General features: G+C 31.7%; 1 protein-coding gene across 1 annotated transcript in view; it reads right to left on the reverse strand.

Annotated features, from left to right (window-relative positions):
* The window catches only part of LOC123271481, a 29,401-nt gene extending 23,078 nt beyond the window's left edge, over positions 1-6,323 (reverse strand). The window contains exon 1 of the mRNA XM_044737829.1: positions 6,077-6,323. The gene's annotated coding sequence lies outside the window, so the exon portion shown is untranslated. The remainder of the gene's footprint in view (positions 1-6,076) is intronic.
* Positions 6,324-12,710: the final 6,387 nt, after the last annotated feature.

The raw sequence follows: 12,710 nt of genomic DNA on the forward strand, positions 1-12,710 counted from the left end.
AATCGGTCCAAATTATACTTAAAATCTAAGTTTGGCCAAACCTTTTCAAATAGCACCAACCGCGATAAAATCGGATGAGCCGTTCAAAAGTTATAAGCGGTTCACATACTTTCACACACACACACACACACACACACACACACACACACACACACACACACACACACACACACACACACACACACACACACATCAACCAGTGGATGGATACAGTGAACCTACAACTGGCCAAGCAGAAGACCGAAGCAGTGCTTATTACCAGCCGAAAAGAAGTTGAAACAATTAAGATTAATGTCGGTGACCGAGAAATCACATCACAACCATTTATCCGTTATCTGGGAGTGATGCTGGATGCACGACTCAACTTCAAACAGCAGGTGGAACATGTCAGTGCCAAAGCGTCAGTAGTGAGGGCTAGTCTCGCACGGCTGATGCCTAACATCGGAGGCCCAATGCAGAGCAGGAGGCTACTATTGTCATCAGTAGTCACATCAGTGCTCACTTACGGAATATCCATTAGGGCTGATGCACTGGAAACCCAAGAATCATGGAGAAAAGCTGGACCAATATACCGACTGAGTGCCCTACGAGTAGCTAGTGCCTTCCGCACTATATCAGAAGAAGCAGTGTGCGTCATTGCTGGAACCCTACCTCTTAGAGTTCGAGCAGAGGAAAGACGGGCCCTTTACCAACGAAAAAGGTCAACTGCACTGAGCCCGGAAGAACTTAGAATTGAAGAACGGCAGAAGAGCATAGGCCGATGGCAACTACAATGGGATGCTGCAGAGAAGGGTAGGTGGACGCACCGTCTCATACCTCGGGTCGACATTTGGCTTAACCGGAATCACGGTGAGGTCAATTACTATCTTACGCAGATGTTGTCGGGACATGGGTGTTTTCGAGAGTATCTACACCGCTTTAAGCACGATGACTCTTCGGAGTGCCCGTCCTGCCCAGGAGCTGCTGAAGACGCGGAGCACGTCTTCTTTGTATGTCCTCGTTTCGATCCACAGCGTGAAGAACTGGAGAGGATCCTGAACCAGAGAGTGCAACCGGATTCACTAGTAGAAGCAATGTTGTCATCAAGAGCCTCCTGGAACGCCATCAGTACATTTGCAACAGAAGTCCTTATAGACTTGCGTTCCATCGAAAGAAGAAGAGCAAATAGCAGAAGATAGAAGGAAGATAGTTAACACCTTAGCCACCAGAAGGAAGAGCAGTAGCTAGATCCTCCCTTCACGAAGTAATGCCTGACGGCGGTTTCCATGAGGGATTAGTGGAAAGAAGCAAAAGGGGTTTAGGGTTTAGTGGGTAGGGGCGTTAGTGTCGAGTTAGTATGACGCTGCGTCGAGTCGCCACATATCCAGGCCAAACAGCTATGCCTAGAATCCGTAAAAAGGATTCCCCCCCCCTACCAAAAAAAGAAAAAAACACCCACCAACACACACACACACACACACACATACAGACATAAATACATACAGACATAGTGACAACCTCGCGGGAGTAGTCAGGGAAGCTTCCTAAGACCTCAAAACGTCGATATCTGATGAAAACTCGATTTTCGAAAAACGAGGTAAAACCAATAACTTCCTGATTTTTGAAAATCTTCGATTTTCTTAGCGGGAAGTTAAAAATACGTAAACTAGGCCACTGATATGAAATACGGACCCAGTTCATCGAATTCTTAAACTAATAAAAAAGGTCCGGTCTTGAAATACCAATTTGTTCGGGAGTAATCGTTGGTACATCCAAAATGGGGTGACATCCGGACGTCCACGTAAAATTTTTTTCTAAACGTTTTTTTTTTTTCACAATAGCAAAATGAAATGATTTTAGAAAGTTAAAGATGGTTTAATTTAAGTGTTTTTTCGGTGTACATCTACTTATATCATTGTATAAGTGTAATATGGTTGTGATAGAGGCATTTAAAGATCACGAAATTGCTTGACCTTGACGAGTCGATTATAAAGCACAACCTCACGTGCTTCGCGTTATGAGGCGTGCAAAAGCTGTTAAAAAAATAAATAAATGATTAATGTGTTTCATATTTATTTTTAAACCAATAAATATATTTGTCAAAATACTTTTAAGCGTTACTGTAAGTACGCAATTTGAAAGAAGAACCTTAAGTTAAAGGGTTTTGATACATTCCATATTATTAACTTGTTAAGTTAACGCTTATTGCATGCCTTAAGCGCGAAGCGCGCAGGTATGCTCTTCTCTCGCCTAAAAATCGTGATTTCGATTAAAACGTGATTTTCATAATTTAAACGAAAAAAATTATGGATACAAAGCGTATTGAAATAAATAATAATAACTACAGAACACATTAAAAAAAATTTTCTTATCGATTGAATAAGATTTCTCAGAAAAAACTCATTTTTTTGATGAATTAAATGAATAAGAGCGTGGTATTCACGGGAGCACTGGGCTTGATAACACCACAATTTTGTCAAAAATCATTTTCACGATTTAATTTTTTTTTGTTTTATTGCTGAGGAAGTTTATCAAAACCCTTGTGAAAATTGCGTGTCAAAATAATTCCGTTTCGATACAGTTAATTTTTTTCGATTGTCAGTTCGGTGACTTTTTCTGCGATTTCGGCAGCCATATATATTATTTTTCATAAAACAGAATTGAAATAACTATAAACAAGCAAAAACTATACATACACGATGGTATAATTACTAACTGTTTTATCATCTATTAAAATTTTTCTTTAGCTCGACCTACAGAGGGGTTAATACTACTCGCGGGAAAATTCAAACAAAAAAACGAATAATTTTACGATCAAAATAATTTGTGTATGACATGACCGCTTAAGGCATGCTCATTTATATTTTCCAAACTTTTGTTGTCAATGATCGTAAGATAAATAATAGAAAAATAGTATAAGTGATACATTTCATAAATGGCCGATAAATACGTTATTATAGTTATTTTTATTGCAGCGTATAAAATATAATAATTGAGAAGATAGACGTTAGTCTTTAGCGATCGTCATATCTTATGATTTTGTTCCTATAATAAAACCCATTACTATTTATCAGACTAATGCACTCTTATTACCTCCACACCAACACAATATGACATTACCGAGTAATCTTGTAAGCAATACTAATGGCCCGTAATATTTTATATTTATAATCGATATATAGTTATCTCTATAGATATATATAACATATATACAACAGTAGGCCACATTTATACGACTAGTGTTCGTATTTCATACTTATCACCGATGAAAATAAGTTCTACTCTTTCTTTATATTCTAACACACACACACACACACACACACATATATATATATATATATATATATATATATATATATATATATATATATATATATATATATATATATATATATATATATATATATATATCAGAGTTGTAAGATTTCTAATTAAAAAATACTGACATTACAATATTTAATATATTTACTAATGGAGAACATTTAAAATACAATTAAATTGTATTTTTTATTTGAAGTTTATTTACAGTAAGAATAAAAAATTTAATTGTATTTGAAATTACCCATAAATAAAAATAATCGGTATTTAATACTGAGACAAATTTAAAGTAAAAATAAAAAGTTTCAATTTAATGATGTGATAGGAAATACAAATAAAAAATACTCGATGATCAAATTACTTTAATGAAATTATAATTTATAATTCTATTTTACAATTCGATAACGTATTAATATTTTTCATTTTTCTCCATCATAATATAGGAACTATTCCCATAAAAGAATGGAATAGTTCCAATAAGTTTGTGTGAATAGTTTATACATTATTATCGAAACTATTCTTAAAAAAGTATAGGAAGATTCTTATACTATAATCTATATTATGAATAGAGAAGAACAATTTTGTATCCGGAATTTGTGCCTTTTCAAGGTTTCATGTCATTTTCAACGATAGTTGATTTCTATTAATAAGTATTGAGGCTGGACTCGAAAATGCTCTAGCTTAAGCTGCATAATTAAGAAATGACGGTGTATCTTGTGAAATATTGACACCATTAAAGATATAAGCTCATCCCGATGTTACACTCACTAATACCTTTCATTTAAGTACCCACATCATTTTTTCATATATTTATATATATTATGTATATGTATATATGGAAAATATATCAAAATGCATATGGGTACTCAAATGAAAGCTCTTGATGAGTGTAACATCATAATGAGCTTATATCTATAAAAATGTCAATAGTTAAGAAAATACAGTGCAATTCAATTAATAAAAATAATTAAGAAATGACCTTGTATCTTGTGAACTATTGACTTTTTTAAAGATATAAGCTCATCCCGACATTACACTCATCGAGACCTTTCATTTGAGTACCCACATCAATTTTTCATATATTTTATGTATTTATGTATATTATATACCATATAGGTATATATATAAAATATATCAAAATGCATGTGGGTACTCAAATGAAAGCTCTTGATGAGTGTAACAACGGGATGAGCTTATATCTTTAAAAACGTCAATAGTTAAGAACGTACAGTGCAATTTAATTAACAAAAATAATTAAGAAATGACCTACGCAGTAAATTTTTCTTCCGTTTGTTATTATCTCTTGTATTTCATGCGTGAAAAAATACAAGAAAAGTATTTAATCATGTTGTATAGATTGTTTTTTCATATTTGTAACTGCAATTTTCCTGATTTTTTTTGGTTTTTTGAGATTTTTTTAATTTTAAAACTTTAACGTGGCACTGGGCTAATTAACGTTCAGATTTAGTTTCAGTAAATTGGGATACATAAAAATCATACTTGATCCGGGTCCAGAAGAATTTTTTCATTGCTGTGACTGCAGTTTTTTGCAATTTTTTGGGGTTTTTTGCATTATGCCCATTCCTATAATATTATAGGAACCATTCCTTTAATAATATAGGAACCATTCCTATAATATTGTAGGAACCATTCCCATAATATATTGAATCTATTCCATTATTGTATAGGAACGTTTCTAATAAACTATGGGCATGGTTCCCATAATGAGCATAAGATTGATGCCTATAATGATCATTTTATTATAGGAATCATTCCCATAATTTTTGGAAAGGTTCCTATAAATTTCTCTCCGTGTATTGAGATAAATAATAATAACTACAGAACACGTTAAAAAGATTTTCTCATCGATTAAATAAGATTTCTCAGGAAAAACTCGTTTTTCTGACGAATTAAATGAATAAGAGCGTGGTATTCACAGAGGCACTGGGCTTGATAACACCACAACTTTGTCAAAAATCATTTTCACGATTTAATTTTTTTTTGTTTTATTCCTTAGGGAATTTGCCAAAACTCTTGTGAAAATTGCGTGTTAAAATAATTCCGTTTCAATACAGTTAATTTTTTTCGACTGTCAGTTCGGTGACTTTTTCTGCGATTTCGGCAGCCATATATATTATTTTTCATACAGTAGGATTGAAATAACTATAAACGAGCAGAAACTATAGATACATGATAGTATAATTACTAACTGTATTATCATCTGTTAAGATTTTTTTTTAGCTTGACCTACAGAGAAGATAACATCGCCCGCGGGAAAATTCAAACAAAAAAACGAATAAAAAAAAGTATAGAAGTTTTTATGAAAAAGTTAACAAATCGTAATGTAAGCATTCAATCTAAATAATTTGTGTATGACATGAGCGCTTAAAGCATGCTCATTTGGATTTTCCAAATTTTTTTTAGACTATGTGCGCATATGACAAGAAAAACCAGTGCCAATAATTAAAAAAAATTATAAAATATCCTGTGTGAAATTACTTGTTTTTTTTTTCTTTTAAAAATCAATTACACAATTTATTTTCTTAAAAAATGAATGAGAATTAGGAGGTGTGTACTTTTGGATTTTTTGAACTTAAAATTTTATTTAAATTACAATTATGTTTAATTAATTATCACCAACGAAGGTATAAAAATCCAAAATAATTTAACACACAGATTACACGTTAATGGTGTGCAACACATACATGTTGAAGCTCCGCATTGCGAACAGTAAATAATTTAATATAATCGCTAATAGTATATAAATAATCTAGAATACCCATTATACTCAATACGGTGCATGACAATGATTTCGCAATGACTTCTGAAATGAACACACTGAAATTCACACGCACGTATGGTAGTCCGAGTGCATTTAATGTGTCACGTTGTCCGTTATTTCCGTTTGCTCATTCATTCGTCATTAATTCTCTCACTAATTAATTAATTAATTTTAGATTTGTTATTTAATAAACACATTTTTCCTCGATTTTATTCACACTTGTTATTTATTATTTGTAATTTACAATTTACATCAATGGAAGACAGTGAATAGTGCAAGAGAGAGGAAGATACTAGTCAAGTGCTGGGGTGAGGGTGTCGTTATTGATAATGTAATCAGTGAACATGTGAAAGTCATTGAGACGAATTTAACTGGACAATTCGACTGCAGGTGGTGCCAGTGCAATAGTCCGGTAAATTCACAAATCAATAATTTATTATTAACATTGGATTAATTAATTAATTTCATTTATGCTCTAATAAATAATAAATTTTCTTTTACAACTTCAAAATAGTTTTTAATTTTTCAAAATATGTTCTTTATAAAATTGAGCTTGCAAATATAAATTTACTATTACCGATATTTTTATCAATAAGTAACATGTAGCAACTCCATCGAAAATTTTCGAATTCAAACCTTTTTAAAGTCAATATTTATATATTCAATGACCAAAAACAACATAATTTGATTCTCGATATTTGTCGCTTCATGAATTGTTTAGATTTAAATCTTTAAAACTTAAATTATAGAAAAAAAATATTTTAAATTCGAAAAATATTGTGAAATGAATTTGTCTTTAACTAAATAGATTAATATTTCTAGTAGTAAAAATTTTTGACAGCCTTTACATCTTAATGAACCTAATGTTATTGGGTCAAAATAACCGTTTATGATCAAGTGAAAATCGACAGCTGCTTGGCTCGACTTGAATTTCAAAAGTTTTAGATCTAGTCCTGCATACATAATGCTGAATCATTTTGAAATTGACCAAATGTGCTTGATTTAACAAGTAGTTGATTCTTAAAATACTGAAGAAAAGCAAAACGTCATAACTTTCAATTTAATTTTGATTGTAAAATAATTTTTGAGTCATCAAAAATCAACACATTTGCAATGACAAAAATCTTTATGTTAATTCATTTGAGAGGTTCTAAAGATGAACAAGTCAAGTTCAAAGTCAAACTTTTCACAAATGCAAGTAGCTCCAGAGATTTTATTGCATGCATAAAATTGTTTATCATTCACAATATTTCTGAAAACATACTATTGAATAATTTAGTTGTGGTTTTAAAATCATTGCATTTATTGCCAAACTAAATATCATCCTTGACAAAAAGAATCTTTTAACAATTTAAAAATTAATTCAAACAAAATAAACTTCATAAATTGACACGTAAAAATAGATTGTTTACAATAAATTTTTATTTTTTTTTTTAATCCCTCACAATAACAATAAAATTTTCATTTGTATTTTATAAATCAAAATTATCAATAAATTGATTTTATGGCTTTTCATAACTCGATATATTACTCTGCTCGCGAAAACTTCAGACTGTCTCTCGCCCTCTGTCGGCCTTTCGAGATTTTAACAATCTGAACAAAAACAGTTTCACTGTAAAAAAATCGCGCCAAGTCCACGTTCATAAGACTATTAAGAAAAAAAATTTGTTTTTTTCTTTACAAAAAGATATAAAATAAAAAAATTAAAAAATCCAAGTAACCGATATAATTGTTTATGATTTTCGGAAATTAAAAAAAATTTTGTTGTAAATTTAAAAATTTAAAAAAAATTTTGTAACGTATTTAGTGTGCGTGGTTGCAAAATATTTTACTTTTAATAAAATTCGTAAAATTTATTTACAAGACTTTAAAAAACTTGAAATACACAATGACGCACACCAAGTACGTTCCATAAATTTTTTTTTAATTTTTAAATTTACAACAAAATTTTTTTTAATTTCCGAAAATCATAAACAATTATATCGGTTACTTGGATTTTTTAATTTTTCTATTTTATGTCTTTTTGTAAGGAAAAAAAAAATTTTTTGTCTTAATATTCTTATGAACGTGGACTTGGCGCGATTTTTTACAGTAAAACTGTTTTTGGTCAGATTTTAGTATTTTTTGTAATTATAATAAAAATTTACAATTGGTACCAACTTAAGTCTCGCGTTGACTACATTTTTATAGCAAGCTATCCTCTTGAAGCTACAGTTTATGTAAAAATAATTCCAGCGCACCCTAGCGGGTGTAGATGCAAGCTGTGAAATATCTTTTTAACTGTAGTTTCCCATCTAATGAAGGATTACTATGCATTCTCGAATCATTTAGTCTATGGCAGATCACTTTGCCCATCGAAAAAAGTCAGGATCGAAATTTTGCGTTGCTATAGTTTGTGCTGATTAAATTTAGTAATTTCAAGTAGATTAATTGTTATAAGTGAATATGATTAATTAATAAAGTAAAATAAAGTATGAATTACTGTTATAATATACAATTTAGGGAAAAAAAGTACCGTAGAATTATATACAGTCAACGCTCTCTGTATTTGACTCGCCCGTACAGGACCATTCTCTGTATTTGACTCGTCCTTGTCCATAAGAGCTGTGTAAAATCGTCAAATACAGAGGAAGAATGTGGTCAAATACAGAGAGCGGTCAAATACAGAGAGATCTAATACAGAGAGCGTCGACTGTAAAATTTTGCAACCTCAAAATACCGTTCTGCTTACAGTAAACACAGTCGGTAGTCTGTCGCTCCGTTGACAACGGATTTGAACGGAACTTGGCGCCAGATTCTACTGAATCTGTGGATTTATCAAGTCATTTCTGAACCCAGGTGAATATTAGAAAAAAATTTAATTTCTGTTAAAATCATATGCGCCAAAAATTTTTGCCTACAATAACAAATAATAATGCTGATATAAATAAAAATGGTCAAAAATATAACATAGATCAACTCAACATTATTGATTCCAACAAAATTAATCTAATAATTAGATTATCTTAGTTATTTATTTTGAAATGGCTGTTTTAAATATTATCAATATTTAATCGACTAGAGAGTTATCTTTCAGGCAATAAAAAAATTTTAATTTCGTTAAAACTTTTAAACTTTCACATGATTGTTCATATTTATTGCCGACCGAAATGTTGTTGTGAAAAAAAATCAATTCCAAGAGTATTTGTGTGAAAATGAAATCTTACTGTCTATCTCGTACTTGATCAAATTCTTTTTGAATTAAATCGAACCAAATTCCACTGAAATTTGTTAGAGAAAGTTGCTTGTCTTCCGAGATATTTTCTGGACAACAGAAAATGCTTACGAACTATAAATTCATTTTAATCATCCTGAAATTCTGAATGGTTTAAAAAAGCGAACATCGAGTTACCTAATTTTATTGGCAATATAAAAAGATAAGATTGAAAAAATTTTTTGTATATGATAATTTTTAATTTGCAGTTCCAAATTTTGAAATTTAATATTTTAAAACAATATTATTTCTTTAATTAAGCCGTGCTGCTAATAAAATTTTTATTGAGTAACTATTACTCATTATTTCAATCCTACAAATTTTTGATTGAAACTATTGAGAAATTCACGGTATAAATTTATATCAAAATTTACATATTATAAAAGAAAATGTTCGTAATATTAGCTACTAAAAATAGTGAACTTAATTTACAATGCATATAAAAATTGAATGCTAAACTTATACTGTTGAATGTTATAAAAGATTATTTTCCTTTAAGATTCAGTAAATTTACATTTAGTGACTTATTACAAAAAACCGGAACCAAAATTTTCATTTCAGACAATCACGAAAAATGCAAAACAAATTGTTGAATGATAAAGTTGAAAGAATACCCTCTCCTACTACGACTCATTAAGACATTTTTTTTATCTTTTTCGAAATTAAAAATGGAACGTAAACTTACGCTTGAAAAGATTTGATGATACATGTGTCTAGTCTCTTAACTTCATTGCAATAAGTATAGAATTATTACCAGAATGTTCAAAGAGAATAATCAACTTCTCTTTTAAGAGTTTTTAGATTCTTTTTTTTTTAATAGAATTAGTTAATATTTTAAAACCTTACTAATACAAGAGTTGTAAAAGCCAATCCGAGCAAAAACAGTTTCACTGTAAAAAAATCGCGCCAAGTCCACGTTCATAAGATTATTAAGAAAAAAAAATTTTATTTCTTTACAAAAAGATATAAAATAAAAAATTAAAAATCCAAGTAACCGAAATGGTTGTATATGATTTTTGGAAATTAAAAAAAAATTATTTTTTTATAAATTAAAAAATTAAAAGAAACACTTTTGGAACGTATTTAGTGTGCGTGGTTACGAAATATTTCACATTTTATGAAATTCTTAAAATCTATCTACTAGGACTTTAAAAAAAAAATGAAGTACACAATGACGCACACCAAGTACGTTCCAAAATTGTTTCTTTTAATTTTTAAATTTACAACAAAATTTTTTTTAATTTTCGAAAATCATATACAACCATATCGGTTACTTGGATTTCTAATTTTTTATTTTATATCTTTTTGTAAAGAAATAAAATTTTTTTTTCTTAATAATCTTATGAACGTGGACTTGGCGCGATTTTTTTTACAGTGAAACTGTTTTTGCTCGGATTTCAGTATTTTTTGTAATTATAATAAAAATTGACAATTTTAATTTAATACGTTTCCGGTGGCAAACTATCCCTTTTAAGCTATAGTTCATGTAAAAGTTATTCTTGCGCCGCCTGGCGTGTGAAATTGCTAGCTGTTAAATGTCTTTTTTCACTGTAGTTTCCCATCTATTATAAGACTAGCATGCATCCTTATATTATTTAGTCTCTGGCCGTCCGCTTTTTACATAAAAAAAAAGTTAAAATCTAAAAATCTGGGTCGCTATAGTTTGTGCTGATTATTTTTAATAATTTTAAATAGAAATTATAAAGATAATTGATAATAATCAAGTAATACGTGTAATAAAAAGCATGAACTACTATTATAAAATATCATATAAAAAAAAATTAGGAAAACGGTTGATCCTAAAGGCCATCCCTGCAACTTCCCGCTAATTCCATACTTAGGCGCTTAAAATTGCACCAATGACGTTTTTGAGCTCTTCGAGCTTGAAAATACAATTTATGGGTTATTTTGAGCTCTCCGAGCTCAAAGAGATTGCTTTCCTATGCTTTTGAGCTCTTCGAGCTCAAAAGTCTGATAGAGATTTGATAAGACACTATTTTTTGAATTTTTAAACCGTAATAACTTTTGAATGAATGAATCGATTTTCACGCGGTTGGCAGCATTCGACGCAGTTTTTTAAGCCTCACAAAGAATCTCAAATTTTGAATTGATCGCGCTAGGAATTTTGAAGTTATTCCGAAAAAACACTTTTTTCGGTTTTCTTTCGTTCACGATATCTCTCGAACGAATCAACCGGTTTTGACCGGACTGGTGGCGATCGACGTGATTTTTTAAGGTTAAGAGCTGATTAGTTTTTGGAATTGAACCATAAAGCCGTTTAAAAGTTATTCCAAAAAAACCACATTTGAAAAAAATTTTTTTTTCAGTTTTTTTAAGATTTCTCAAAATCTATTGATCTGAATCGGTCCAAATAGTTTTCAAAATCTAAGTTTTGTCCAGCCTATTTATAATGGCACCATCCACGATGAAAAACGTCAAGCCGTTCAAAAGTTATAAGCGGTTCACATACTTTCACACACACACACACACACACACACACACACACACACACACACACACACACACACACACACACACACACACACACACACACACACACACACACACACACACACACACACACACACACACACACAGCTATCATCAGTAGTTACATCGGTCCTCACGTATGGGATATCCATTTGGTCCGACGCACTTGAGACCCAAGAATCATGGAGGAAAGCATGTCCGGTTTACCGACTGAGCGCGCTAAGAGTAGCCAGCGCCTTCCGAACAATATCAGAGGAAGCAGTGTGCGTCATTTCTGGAACTCTGCCGCTTAGAGTCTTAGCTAAAGAAAGACGGGCCCTTTACCATCGAAAGAGGTCAACTACACTGAGCGCTGAAGAACTAAGAACAGAAGAACGGCAGCACAGCATCTCGCGATGGCAACTTGAGTGGGACGCCGCAGCAAAAGGAAGATGGACACACCGCCTCATACCAAAGATCGACGTTTGGCTGAGCCGAAACCATGGTGAAGTCAACTATTACCTAACGCAGATGTTGTCAGGACATGGGTGCTTTCGAGAGTATCTGCACCGCTTTAAGCACGACGATTCTCCGGAGTGCCCGTCTTGTCCAGGGGTTATTGAGGACGCAAGGCACGTTTTCTTTGTGTGTCCACGTTTCGATCCTCAGCGTGAGGAGTTAGAGAGGATCCTGAACTGGAGAATCCAACCAGAGACAATAGTAGATGCAATGTTGTCGAATCAAACTGCTTGGAACGCTACAAGCACTTTTGCCACAGAAGTGCTTACAGAGCTGCGTTCCATTGAAAGAAAAAAGTCAAATGACAGAAACTAGAAGGAAGGAAAAACAACACCTTAGCCACCAGAAGGAATAGCGGTAGCTGGATCCTCCCTCACGAAGTAATGCCTG

The sequence above is a fragment of the Cotesia glomerata genome, linkage group LG9, assembly GCF_020080835.1.
Source record: "Cotesia glomerata isolate CgM1 linkage group LG9, MPM_Cglom_v2.3, whole genome shotgun sequence".
NCBI lineage: Eukaryota > Metazoa > Arthropoda > Insecta > Hymenoptera > Braconidae > Cotesia > Cotesia glomerata.